Genomic DNA, 12,812 nt, shown 5'->3' on the forward strand with positions numbered 1-12,812 from the left:
ACAACTCAAATGCAATGGGACAGTGTCACCTGGACAGCAGGAAGCTGGGTGACAAGAGCTACCCTGGGTGGTAGTGCCAGCCCCTATCCCAGGGGGTCACTCAAAGCACCAGCACAGCCATTAGGTTCACCCCATGCTGTTAAATGTGACCACAGCAACTTCTTTGTTGGCACAGCCTTTCTTCTACAAAGCATGTCACAGTGACTCAGAGTCACTTTCTGAGTCCCCTTCACACCCATCGTGTTGTTGCAAGGATTAAGGGAGGCAGCAGGTGAGAGTGCTTTGTAAGCAAGACATCACCTCTGCCAGCCTAAGGAGTGAGAACAGCTACTCACTAAGCCAGCAGTGAAGGCCTCCTCCACCAGCCAGCCCAGCCCCTTATAAAAGGGAATCTGAGAGTGAAACAACAGACAACTCATTACCTAATAAATCCATCAACGTTTGCTGAGACCAGACTATTGTTCTTGATGCCATAGAAAACACAGGAGTGGTCCCCTCCCTCCACGAATTTATGTAGAATAGAATTGAAGCTATAAACCAACACCTACAGGCTGATGGCTAACAATACAGAGATGGGGATGCTGAGGGTGGGAACCAGGGACAGAACATGTGGCAAGATGTGCAAATCTGTTGTTTGTAAGGGGACCACTGTGTAGATAAAGCACTGGGTAGATCAGCTTAGGAATGAGCTGGACACTAGGCTCCACAGCCTAGCAGGTGACAGGTGGTGCTTCGTAGTCCTATACCCTACCTCACAACCGTTGTCACCTTGCTCTCCCTTGGCTACCGCCATGAGAGGACATGCCCAGGTCAGATATGGGTGGGTAGAGTAGGCTAATTCCTTCCTTGCCAGACATTTGAGGTGGGCAGCGAGCAGATAGTTTGGCTATTGTAGTTGTTCTCTTTACCTGACTATCTTTAGTGCCTCTTCTGTCTTCCACAAGGCATGCTATGACACCTTAAAGCCACTTCTACAGTCCCCTCACATCTACGTGTTTCGGCAAGAATCAAAGGTCATGGCTCATAAAGATGCTTGGCAGCCATTACATCTTCTCTACAGACCCCTCTCCTCTGCCTCAGCTGGGCCAACTTGGGCCACCTTACCATCTGTGTCCCATGTCCCTTGAGATAGTCTGTCTCCATAGATCAGTTTCTCCCTCCCCAATGTGGCTTTAAGCAAGATCCAGCCTCAGGCTCCTCATGTCCTCAATAGCTACATTAGAAATGTGACCTCTTTTTACTCATGTTAAATTGTGTGTGTAAAGTCATGCCATCCCCATTTCAGATTAACTTAAGGAAAAAAAAATACTGACCAGCAAGTAAGTCACTGGTTTTATGTTACTACTGCTTTCCAAGTGTCAGAGTGTACACAGCCCAATCTTCTTTCCCTATGATATAAAAAAGTCATTGGGTGGTGATGGCACAAACCTTTAATACCAGAACTCAGGAGGCAGAAACAGGTGGAGCTCTGTAAGTTCAAATCCAGCCTGGTCTATGGAGCGAGCTCTAGTACAGCTAGAGCTACTCCGAGAAACCCTGTTTTGAAAAATCAGAAGAAAAAAATTTAAAATGGAGCCTGACATGATGGTACATGCTTATATTCCTAGTATTTGAGAGGAACAGGCAAGATCACAAGTTTGAGGCTACCTTGGCCTACAGAGTGAGAGCCTGTTTATAAAAAAAAGAATATATAAAAAAGAAAGAGAATATTCACATGATTATGCTGAGTATGGGACTGGAGAGATGCTGCAGCCATTAAGAGCGCTTGTTCTTACATCAGACACAGGTTCAGTTCCCAGCACCTACGTGGTGGCTCACAACTGTCTCTAACTCCAGTTCCAGGCAATCTGACACCCTTTCCTGGCCTCCAAGGGCACCAGGCACTCACATGGTGCATACACTCTCTCTCTCTCTCTCTCTCTCTCTCTCTCTCTCTCTCTCACACACACACACACACATACACACACACACACACACACACACACTCACACACACACACACACACACACACACACACACACGCATTCACGCACGAGAGAGAGAGAGAGAGAGAGAGAGAGAGAGAGAGAGAGAGAGAGAGAACATGCATGGATATTCATGTGGGTAGGTGGATGTCCATGCCCATGTTTAAGTATGTGGAGACCTGAAGATTGGAGTTTTGACTATTGCTCTCTTCCCTATTCCCTTAAGACAGGGTTCTCACTGAACCTGAAGTTAGGCCGGCAGCCAGCAAGCCCCAATGATTCTCCATCTGCCTCCCACAGTCCGGGTGTTATAGGGTCACAAAGGCACACCCAGCTCTTTACGTGAGTGCTTGGCATTTGAACGCAAACCCTCATGCTTGGAAAGCAAGCAGTCTTGCTGTCTGAGCTGTTTCCCCAGGACCCTAAGTCTATGCTAAGTATGTGCGCTTCCACCAAGCTACACTACCAAGCTACACCTTTAAGTCCAAATGACTTTTGTTCTGATATAGAAGGGGAGATGTTTAACTAGAATTTTTACCCAGTGTCTCCCTCAAACTCAAAACTGAGTAAGTGTCCTGTATTTTCGTTTTCCCAATCTGGAAATCCTAACATCAGGAAGATTGAGGTTAGACAATAGGAAGATCTTGGGCTATTGCCTTGGGCTACTGACCCACAGGATGAGAGAATCTCCCATTCTGGACAGCTTTAAAAAGGTGAGTGTGGCAAACTGGAAGATGGTAGCACACACCTTTGATGCCAGCACTCAGGAGGCAGAGCCAGGTGGATCTCTGTGAGTTTGAGGCCAGCCTGGTCTACAGAGCAAGTTCCAGGACAGGCAGGGCTACACAGAGAAACCCTGTCTTGAAGCACAAAACAAAACAACAAACCAAACCAAACGAAGACAAAACTGAGTGTTCCCAGGACCTAGTGGGAAGCCTTTAGACATTTAGGGCTATCTTTACAGCCAAGAGACTCATCTTCTGTAGCTGAGCTCAGGAGGATTCACATAAAACACAGGAAGTGGTGGAAAGTGAACGAGATTATCAGTGGAGTTCCTGCCAAAATGAGGAAGTGACACTGGGTGGAGGCAGGGGACGCCTGAAGTCCCCAGAGAGGATGTCAGAGCAGGAGGTGCTGAGATCATCTGGCTACCCCACCCCCCTCACTTTGGGCCAAGGGGGGTGGCTGAGGGTGTGGAGCTGTGGGGTGAATCTGGAGGGTTGGGTGAGCCTCAGCAAGTAAGTATAGCCGGGGCAGCAGGAGTTCAGGCCTTGGGAGAAAAATCTTAAGATATGTATTTGGGGGTAGAAATGACCCCCCAAAGGGAAAGAAAGGTGGCCTCAGGATACTCAGCAGAGCAGGGGCTGATGTGAGTCTCTAGGGTCACCATAGGGAGCTCTGGGGCTCTCAGTCTGGTAAGAGAGACAGGTGTGCCCTAGAAATCAGGTCGTCAAGCATGCTTTGTTTTCTTCCTCCTTTAGTGCATACTGGGTGTGGTGCTGAACCCCGGGAGTCCTGAACTAAACAGAATATACACTGCCCTTCAAAGCCTGGAGGTCCAGGGGAGGAGAGGTAAGTAAGTCCTTGTGAAATTGTAACTTTTATAAGGTGAAGGACTTCTTGTTTCTCTTTTTCTTTCTTTTTGGTAGATAGGCTTATAGCTTGTGCTGGCTTTGACCTTGACCTTATTCTGTAACTGAGAATGACCTTGAATTCTCGATCCTCCCCAGCTCCCCCTCACAGGCGGGCATTCCCCCATCATGCCAGGTTTCTATAGAGCTAAGGACCAAATCTAGACCTTTGTTTTGGGTCACTGACTCCCTTCCTTGGTGAGAGTTCAGATGTCATTCCTGTAGTGCCCCTCCACGAAACTCCATCTTTAGACCCTACTGGGTGCTGTCTGCTACCCTACTGGGTGCAGATCTTTGGATAGGTAAACACTCTAACAACTGGATAACAGCCACAGCCTGGGCTGGACTTGAATTTGCCACCATCCCCACACCTCTGCCACCAGAGTGCTGTACCAACAGCCTAGGCCAGCCTGCACAGGAGTCAAAGGTCACCACCTGACCCCAATGTACCTCTCCAGCTGCTGCCTCTGTCCCCCACACTGCTTGCTTGCTCTGTGGAGTAAAGTAAAATTAACTGGCTAAACTGGGTGTGGTGGAGCTCACCTTCAATCCCAGTCCTTGGGAGGCAGAGGCAAGCAGATCTCTATGAATCCAAGACCAACCTGGTCTACAGATTGAGTTCCAGGACAACCAAGGCTATACAGAGAAACTGTGTCTCAAAAATAAATAAATAAATAAATAAATAAATAAATAAATAAATAAATAAATAAATAAAACAAATTAGCTGGCTTGGAGAATGACTTAAAATAAGAATAACTTAATAGCTTTCTTATTGTTGGGTTGTTTTTGTAGCCTTGTCTGTGCTGGGACTCACTCTGTAGATCAGTCTGGCCTCAAACTCACAGAGATCCACCTGTCTCTACCTCCCAAGTGTTGGCATTAAAGACATGTGCTACCATGCCCAGCCTAGCTTCTCTATTTTAGCTCCTCCCATACCTACCACAAGCTGGGAGAAGCTGTTGGGTGCTGGCCAGTCTGGCCTGGAACTCTGGACCCTCCTGAACAGGGTTTACAGGTGTTCTGTACCACACCAGGCCTCTTGGGCGATTCCTAGGAGCCAACACTGGGAATGGTGATTGGGGGACGGGGGGTGGGAGGGCAGGTGTATTAGGAGTTAAATGAATTCCCTGATAGACAGACAGACAGACAGACAGACAGACAGACAGACAGAAAGGCAGGCCCAAAATAAAGAAAAAGATGGCAAACTTTGGCTTCTTCCTCCTGATCAGAGACAAAGGTCTAAAGGCCTGGTGAGCAGAGACCTGGATGTGTTGTTTCCATAATCCTGGGCCTGTGAGCTTCCCTGACTGTTCAACCTGATCTCCTTAGGGGAGGACAACCTCTCAAAGACCCTTAGAAACTCCCAGCCATCAAGGAGAGACTCAGTTTCACTTCCCAGTCCCTCCTTAACGAAGCAGAGGGTCTGTGTGTGCCTCACTCTGCCTGTGTGTGTGTGTGTGTGTCTCTGTGTGTGTGTCTCTGTGTGTGTGTCTGTGTGTATGTGTGTCTGTGTGTGTGTCTATGTGTGTGTGTGTGTGTGTCTATGTGTGTGTGTGTCTGTGTGTCTGTGTGTGTCTCTGTGTGTGTGTGTCTGTGTGTGTGTGTCTCTGTGTGTGTGTCTGTGTGTGTCTATGTGTGTGTGTGTCTGTGTGTATGTGTGTGTCTGTGTGTGTGTGTGTCTGTGTGTGTGTGTGTGTGTGTGTCTGTGTCTGTGTGTGTGTGTGTGTGTCTGTGTGTGTGTGTGTATCTTTACTGGTTGGCCCTGTCTGCTGTGTCTGAGATTTCCCTGACCTATTATTATGTTCAAGATTTTTCCTGCCTATTTTTTTTTTGACTTTTCATTTTATTTATTTAGTTATGAGAGTGGTGACTACCCCAACTTCCTAGGAAGTTTCCTCTTGATACTGCTGCAGTTTCATGGTACAGGGGCTTCAAGTGTCATCAGACATCAGGGCCACTGCACGCCATGACGCACGGTAACGTTTGGATGAAAACATTTGGTACAGATATTCAGATGAAAGATCCAAAAAGTCACTGCCAATTAATTCTTTAACTGGCAGAGAAAATGGACACTATGGAGACCCTTAGACCGTATCAGGAATGTCGGACTCATCTGGCCACAGAGGTTTGAGGTGGTAGACATTGTGAAGCCACAGAATACAACTGGAGGCAAAGCACAGCTCATGGTTTCTGGTGTTGGACCAGAAGGAAGGCTGGGTAAGTGGTTAGATTGAGTTCACAACTCCAGTTTGAGACTTACACAGTCATGTGAGTCCACTGAGAAGCAGATAGCACCCAGTAGGGTAGCAGATAGCACCCAATAGGGTCTAAACATGGAGCTTCATGGAGGGGCGCTACAGGAATGACATCTGAACTCTCACCAAGGGACCCAAAACAAGTCAAGAGGTTTTTAGGGAGCAGGAATTCCTTGGAAACCTTAAAATGGAGACTTCTGAGCCCATGTGCAACACTTACATCCACTGATGGACTTCACACTCTGCTGCCCTCCAGCCCAGGCAACATGCTGTCCTCAGGGTGGATGTTCTGGCCTAGTATGGAGTCTGTATCCTTTGGACAGGCCACGGCCAGAAACCAGCTCCTTTTCCCTTGATTCTGGGGTTCAGGCTCTACACTTAGGCCTTTTAGGGGCCCTAAGAGAGTAAGAAAATTGATGTAGCTGCCCAGACTGGCTTCTGTGATCCTGGAGAAGTCACTGCTTTTTTCTGGGCCTTGGCTTAGTGCTTGTTTGATGACAATCTCTGCTCCAGGTTCTGTCCCAAGTGAGGACCTGAACAAGGTAGGCATGAGCCTTACAACTGGTGTGAAGACCCATTTGAGCAGGAAGGTGGTCTAGGTTGTTTTCCTAACAGCTCTCAGACAGGCTAGCCTGTGACTCTTGGACTATGTCCAGGATGGGATGCTGGTGTCACACAGGAAGATGGAATAGTTTCAGAGCAGAGAGTGGATGCAGGTTCCACAGACTCTCAAGAGATTTTGGGACTAAACACTGAGTTTTAGGCTCCCTCTAAGGGAGGTCTTACCCTGCAGGCTAGTGCCCTGAACATGCCCCTTCAAGAAGCACTTCACCTCATGTTCAGGTGATAAGATGACCAAGCCTTCAGAGTGAGGTCTCTGTGTCATCTTCCAATTGGCCCGGCTTCCACAGGAGCAATGGGTTCCCTTCTAGACATCATGCATAAGAACAAAGAGATGGGATTGTTTCCAGAAGTCACCGGCTTGGCTGTTAAAAGACTATTGTTTCTTCATGTGTGAACTCTTGGGGATAAGCCCAATGCCCGGCCAATAGCACACTCTACCACTGAACTACTCCCCCAGCCTGTCCAAAGCCTTGCTGGATGAAGAGAACCTAGGGTTGGTGGGCACTGGGAGCAGACATTAAATCCTTGAAGTGCTGCCTCGTGGACTCTACAGGAAGGTAGCTAACTGAGCAAAAGACTAAGTCCTGACCTATATGGAGCAGAGTGGGATTTGCTGGTGCCTCACATAGTCTTTGTAAGAGTGAAGAATCGCAGGCAGGATTCAAACTCTCCAAGGAGGGGATGACAGAGAGCGTAGCGCCATTCCCCTGGGACTGGGAGAGGGCAGGTGTCGCCTTATGAACAAGAGAGAATGATCTCTGGTCTCCTGTGGCTATCTGCCTTCAGGAAGGGTGCTGCTCGCTCCTCCAGCCCCACTCCATAAAGACAAGCTTGTGACCTACCGTGGAGCAGGCAGACCGGAGCAGGCCTTGGGAAAGGAAGCCAAGACCCTTCCCTCCCACGCCACCACGAGAGGCTGGTCATTAGCTTGTAGTATAGAAGTTGGACTGGGCTGGGCCAGGCCTGGGGGTGGGATGGGAGGATGGCTCCTCAATGAGTCATCAGACCCTGTCTGCCCCTTCTTCCTTGAGGGAGGGAAGCTGGGGAGACAAGCCGTAGCCAGCTGGGTTTGTGAAGGCAGTTTGGCCACCGGATCCTTCCAGTTCTGTGGACAACTGGGAACTGGCTTCTTTATGTTCCTTGTCCACCACCCAGGACACAGAGTTGGTGAACCACCTGATCAGGGTGGAAGGCTCCATCCAAAGCCTAGTTGCCTACTCGCACGGCTAAGGTGGCAGGCCGTGCCGCAGCCTTTGGAGAGACTGCTGGGCCCTGACTGGTACTCTGCAGAAGCTGCTTGCATGCTTCCTGTGTGATCACAGCTGAGCCGGAGAGGCCCACCCTCCCTCACACCCTTCCTGAGCCTCCTTCCAAATCTGTTCTCACCCAGCAGGCCTGTCCACACCACACCCTCTCCCAGACTCCCAGGGAAGCCTGGGGACAGAGGGAGTAACTTTGGGTTCAGGCCCAACCTTTCCTCCATCCTGCCCCAGTCAGCCTGATGCTGTGCCCTGGACAACTTCTGGAGAGGGGACCACAGAAGCACAAGGTTATTATACATCTGGGAAACGGAGTCCTTGTATGACATATGTAACAGGAGAACCTAGTTTGCAGGAGAAGGAACCTAGTTTGCAGGAGAGGGGACAGTATAGTAGGGATGTGTTACCAAATCCTGTCAGGCCTCCTCTTTGGGGACAGTTTGGGACCACCTTATGGCTCTTCTAGAGTGGCCTCTCTTTCTTCTTTCTGACTGGGATGAATATAGGCATGCAAAGGGTGGGGACAGTTGCCCTGGGCAAGGCAGCAGTTTGGCTTGGGAGCCAAGGCAGATGAGAACTGGACCTCCAGGGGCTTCTGCTTTTGCCAGCAGGAGCTGGAGATGTGCCTAGGTCTCTCTGAGCCTCAATTTCTCCATCTGTAAAATGACAGTAGTAACTATCTTCTAAAGCAAGGCATGTTATCTAATTTAATTGAGGGGCAGCAGAACCAGGCAGCCCTAAATATGCCACTTTGGCTGAGGGTTTTATGGAACAAAAGGTCTTAAAAGCCTGCAGATACGGAAGGACCTCTGAGGTCATCTTTTCTCCTTATATGGAAGAGAAGAAACATTCCTGTTACAAGAAACAGGCTTGAGGCTGGAAAATGTCTTTACAAACCAACCTTGTTACGACAACTTCCTTCATCCAGCTATAGTTATACATGTCTGGATTTCTAACACTTAGGAGAAAGAGGCAGGAGGATTCCAAATTGAAGCCAATATGGTTTCTATGGTGACTTTTAGGTCAGCTTGGATTCTTTAAGACTCTATATACATTAAAAAGGCACCCCCATCCCCCACCTCTGGGTACATTTAAATTATCAATACATTTCACTACTACCACGTGAAGATTTGGAGGGGGTCATTTGGGTTCTTACTTTTCTTGGAAGTTTTCCATGCACGTGTAAAATAGAATCTGTGTGTTTCTCCTGTTGGTCTGACATAGCTGACTTCTCAAGTCCAGCTGAAGTCTATACTAAGGCAGGGCAGAGCGTCCCTCCCTACCACTCATAGCAGTAGCACTTGGAGGCAGATCCTACCGAGCGTTCTTAATGGAAAAACAGAGGTGAAGTTGTTGAATTATACTCCCCCACCCCTGAACCCCAATTCCCCATCCTGCCTCAAGATAGGGTTTCTCTGTGTAGCATTCACTGTCCTGGAAGTAGCTCTGTAGACAAGGCTGGCTTTGAACTCAGAGATCTACTTGCCTCTGCCTCCTGAGTGCTGGGATTAAAGGTATGTGCCAGGCCAGAGGTGGAGTTGGGGACGGATCGCAAGAACTGCTCTTGGGGAGACTGCTGCTGTCAAGGGGCAGCTTCGAGAACACAGAGATGAGCTAAAGGGCCGTGGTGCCTGTTGAGGTTTGAATATAGCGTCCCCTGAAAGGCTCACATGCTGGAGGTGGAGCCTCGTTAGGGGAGATCAATCTTTGAGGTGTATCTGTGGCTGCTGTGGCTTGTCAGGATGCCACCCTCTCTGCACTCTCTGCAGCCTCCTCTGCCACATGCGCAGGACACTACAATGCTGCCCTACCTAACCATCTCACCAGCCAATCAGCCCATCACTGACCAAAATCCCTGAAACCATGGGCTGAAAAAGCTTTCTTTCCTTTCAATGTGCAGCATCTGTCACAATGACAAAGGTAACACAGTGCCCTTCCCTGGACCATGATGCCCCGTGTTGGAGGGGAGCACAGGTGGGTGGAGCCGGGACAGGAGAACTTCTGGAAGGTCCGAAAGAGAAGTGGCTGGAGGCTTACATGAAGGAACCAGCCTAAGGCCTTGCAGCGATGCTTGCTGGGACATTGGATGAGGGGAAAGTTTTGAGCAACAAGTGTTGACACTTAGGAGTAAAAAGTTCAGTGGGTAAGGTGCCCGCACATGGAGGTGGGAGGAGGGGGCAGCAGGGACATAGCATGGATGTGTGGCACGCTGCAGCCATGCGTCCTCAGGGGCTGGTATTGAGTCCATTTCACATTACTCTCACTTCTGTGATGTTTACATTTTTACCAATGAGTTCAGGTGTAGTGCCGCATGCTTTTAGCCCCAAAGCTTAAGAATAGACAGCCACAGGTTGAACTCTGAGTTCAAGGCCAGCCAAGGCTACAGAGTGAGCCCCTGCCTCAAAAGCAAAACAAAATACGTTTTACCAATGCTATACCTCACTCATACTTTCTTTTCTCCCTCCCCCTCCCTGTCCCTGTCCTTCTCACTCTCCCTCTTCCCTCCCTCTCTGTTTTTTTGAGATTGGGTCCTACTATGCAACTCTAGCTGCCTTGAACTTGTAACAGTCCTCCTGACTCAGCCTTCTGTGAGGTGTGATTACAGACTTGTGACACCATGCACAGCAAGCTTGTAATTCTTTTAAGGAAAGACTGGAAACCAGGGACCTGTGCCAGTGCCAGCCAAGGACCTGTGCCAGTGCCAGCCAAGGACCTGTGCCAGTGCCAGCCAAGGACCTGTGCCAGTGCCAGCCAAGGACCTGTGCCAGTGCCAGCCAAGGACCTGTGCCAGTGCCAGCCAAGGACCTGTGCCAGTGCCAGCCAAGGACCTGTGCCAGTGCCAGCCAAGGACCTGTGCCAGTGCCAGCCAAGGACCTGTGCCAGTGCCAGCCAAGGACCTGTGCCAGTGCCAGCCAAGGACCTGTGCCAGTGCCAGCCAAGGACCTGTGCCAGTGCCAGCCAAGGACCTGTGCCAGTGCCAGCCAAGGACCTGTGCCAGTGCCAGCCAAGGACCTGTGCCAGTGCCAGCCAAGGACCTGTGCCAGTGCCAGCCAAGGACCTGTGCCAGTGCCAGCCAAGGACCTGTGCCAGTGCCAGCCAAGGACCTGTGCCAGTGCCAGCCAAGGACCTGTGCCAGTGCCAGCCAAGGACCTGTGCCAGTGCCAGCCAAGGACCTGTGCCAGTGCCAGCGGTGTTTGGCGCCATCTGTGACTTGAGTTCCCTTGCTTAACTTTCTACAGCAAAGTATTCGGGAAATTCAAGGAAAAAAAGTGTATGCATATATACACATATAAAATATTGTATTTTAATATCTAATATAAATGATACTTATAACTTATTTTAATTTTCTTTAAAGTATTTTAAAGATAAATACATATTAATAAATTAAAATCTACACAAATATAAAACAAGTAAATAAGTTATAGACATATAATTTGAATATAGTTGTTTTGCCTTCATGTATGTCTGAGCACCAATTGCGTGCCTTTGCCTAAGAGGGCGGTGAATGCCCTGGAAATGGAATCAGTACAGTTCTGAACCACTGGGTTCTGGGAACTGAGCCTACGACCTCTGGAAGATCAGCCAGTGCTCTTAGCCACTGAGCCATCCTTCCAGCCCTTGAGAGTAATTTTTACGTGAGATTCTCTGTGTTAAGGGTCTGTCTGAACGGAATCTTCTGCTATGATGGCATGCTGGCAGCCACAGCAGCTGCTGAGTGCCCGACAGGCCACTAGTGCACACGTAATTTATTTCATTTTGACTGCTTTCAATTTAGATAGCCCAGCCTTGAGAAGGCCCAAGAAATGGAGGTGATGAAGTTGAGTTGGAGGCCAAGCTTCCCTCTGACACTCTGCTCATCTGCCCTCCTGCCGGATCCCCAAGTCCTTCTCTAAGCATATGCGGACAAGAGAGATCCCCGTCCGATGACTCCACGTGTGCCATGGTGGGGACACTGCCAGATGAGAGGGTCCAGGCAAGCAGATCTTCTTGTGGAAAACTTGGTGACAGTACCCTTTCTGAGTCAGTTTCCTTATCTGTACAGTGTAGACGTGGGCCAGAAGCTGTAGAGAGTCTCCGTGTTCTTCAGGCTTAGGCGGGTCATTGGGTACAGCCAGGTGTATTTTGGTACCTGGACTAAGGGGACAAGTGGGATGACTAAGAGATCTTCCCAGATGGAAGGCCTGGCATGGGTGCATGTGGAAGTATTCATGGAGGAGACTTCAGCCGCCCATCAGTGCTCTGCCCCGCCCCTCAGCGGTTGGTAAGGAACATGCTCATTGGCCTCATTCTGCCTCTGTCTTCAGGGTACATTTGGGTTTCTGTGTCTGCCATCTCTTACTCAGATGTTTTGCACTGCTTTGATGAACAGATGGACAAACGGTTCCCTTGGAGACTGATCTTTCATCTCTGGCATGGGACACACGCTTAGTGGCTTAAGGAGCCAGCCTTGGGAAGAAATAGTGAAACTCATAGACGCCTGTCTTCACTTTCTGCCTCTTTAAAGATTTTTGTTTGCTTGCTTGCTTGTTTAAGAGCTGAAGATGGCTCATGTGTTAAACGCATCGCATCTGATGCTCTTACATAAAACCCAGGTTCAGTTCCCAGCACCCAGCAAGTGGCTCACAACCACCTGTGATCCCAGTTCTGGGGGGAATCTAGTGCCCCTTCTGGCCTCCTCAGGAACTGCACACAGGAGGTGCATGTACAGACATGGTCGGGGAACATACTCATACTGATAAAATAAAAATAATTCTTTTTAAAAAGTGGTTTTCAATCATCATTATTAAGGAATTATCAGCAGAGCAGACAGACAGCCCACAGAATGGGAGACCATCTTTATCAGCCATACTTCAGACAGGGACTGACAGAATGTACGAAGAACTGCAGAAATTAAATACCAAGGAAATTAAACTGCCAATCAACAAATAGGCTAATTAAATGAGCAGACAGTTTTCAAGAGAAGAAACACAAAGAGCCAATAACTGTTTTTAAATGTGTTCAACATCTCTTATCGTCGGTGAAATGCAAATTAAAATTACTTTGAGATTGCTCCTCATCCCTGTCAGAATGCTGTCACCA

General features: G+C 48.9%; 1 long non-coding RNA gene across 5 annotated transcripts; it reads left to right on the forward strand.

Moving 5' to 3' along the window:
- Positions 1-3,051: 3,051 nt before the first annotated feature.
- F730311O21Rik lies at positions 3,052-12,579 on the forward strand. Of its 5 annotated transcripts, none has more exons than XR_878527.2 (4): positions 3,065-3,202; positions 3,446-3,536; positions 5,451-5,812; positions 11,509-12,579. It is a non-coding gene; the product is annotated as an RIKEN cDNA F730311O21 gene (long non-coding RNA). The 5 variants fall into 5 exon arrangements; XR_387394.3 differs by having other exon boundaries at positions 5,451-5,571; positions 5,656-12,562; XR_387396.3 differs by having other exon boundaries at positions 3,052-3,095; positions 5,451-12,562.
- Positions 12,580-12,812: the final 233 nt, after the last annotated feature.

The sequence above is a fragment of the Mus musculus genome, chromosome 1 (genome assembly GCF_000001635.26).
Source record: "Mus musculus strain C57BL/6J chromosome 1, GRCm38.p6 C57BL/6J".
NCBI lineage: Eukaryota > Metazoa > Chordata > Mammalia > Rodentia > Muridae > Mus > Mus musculus.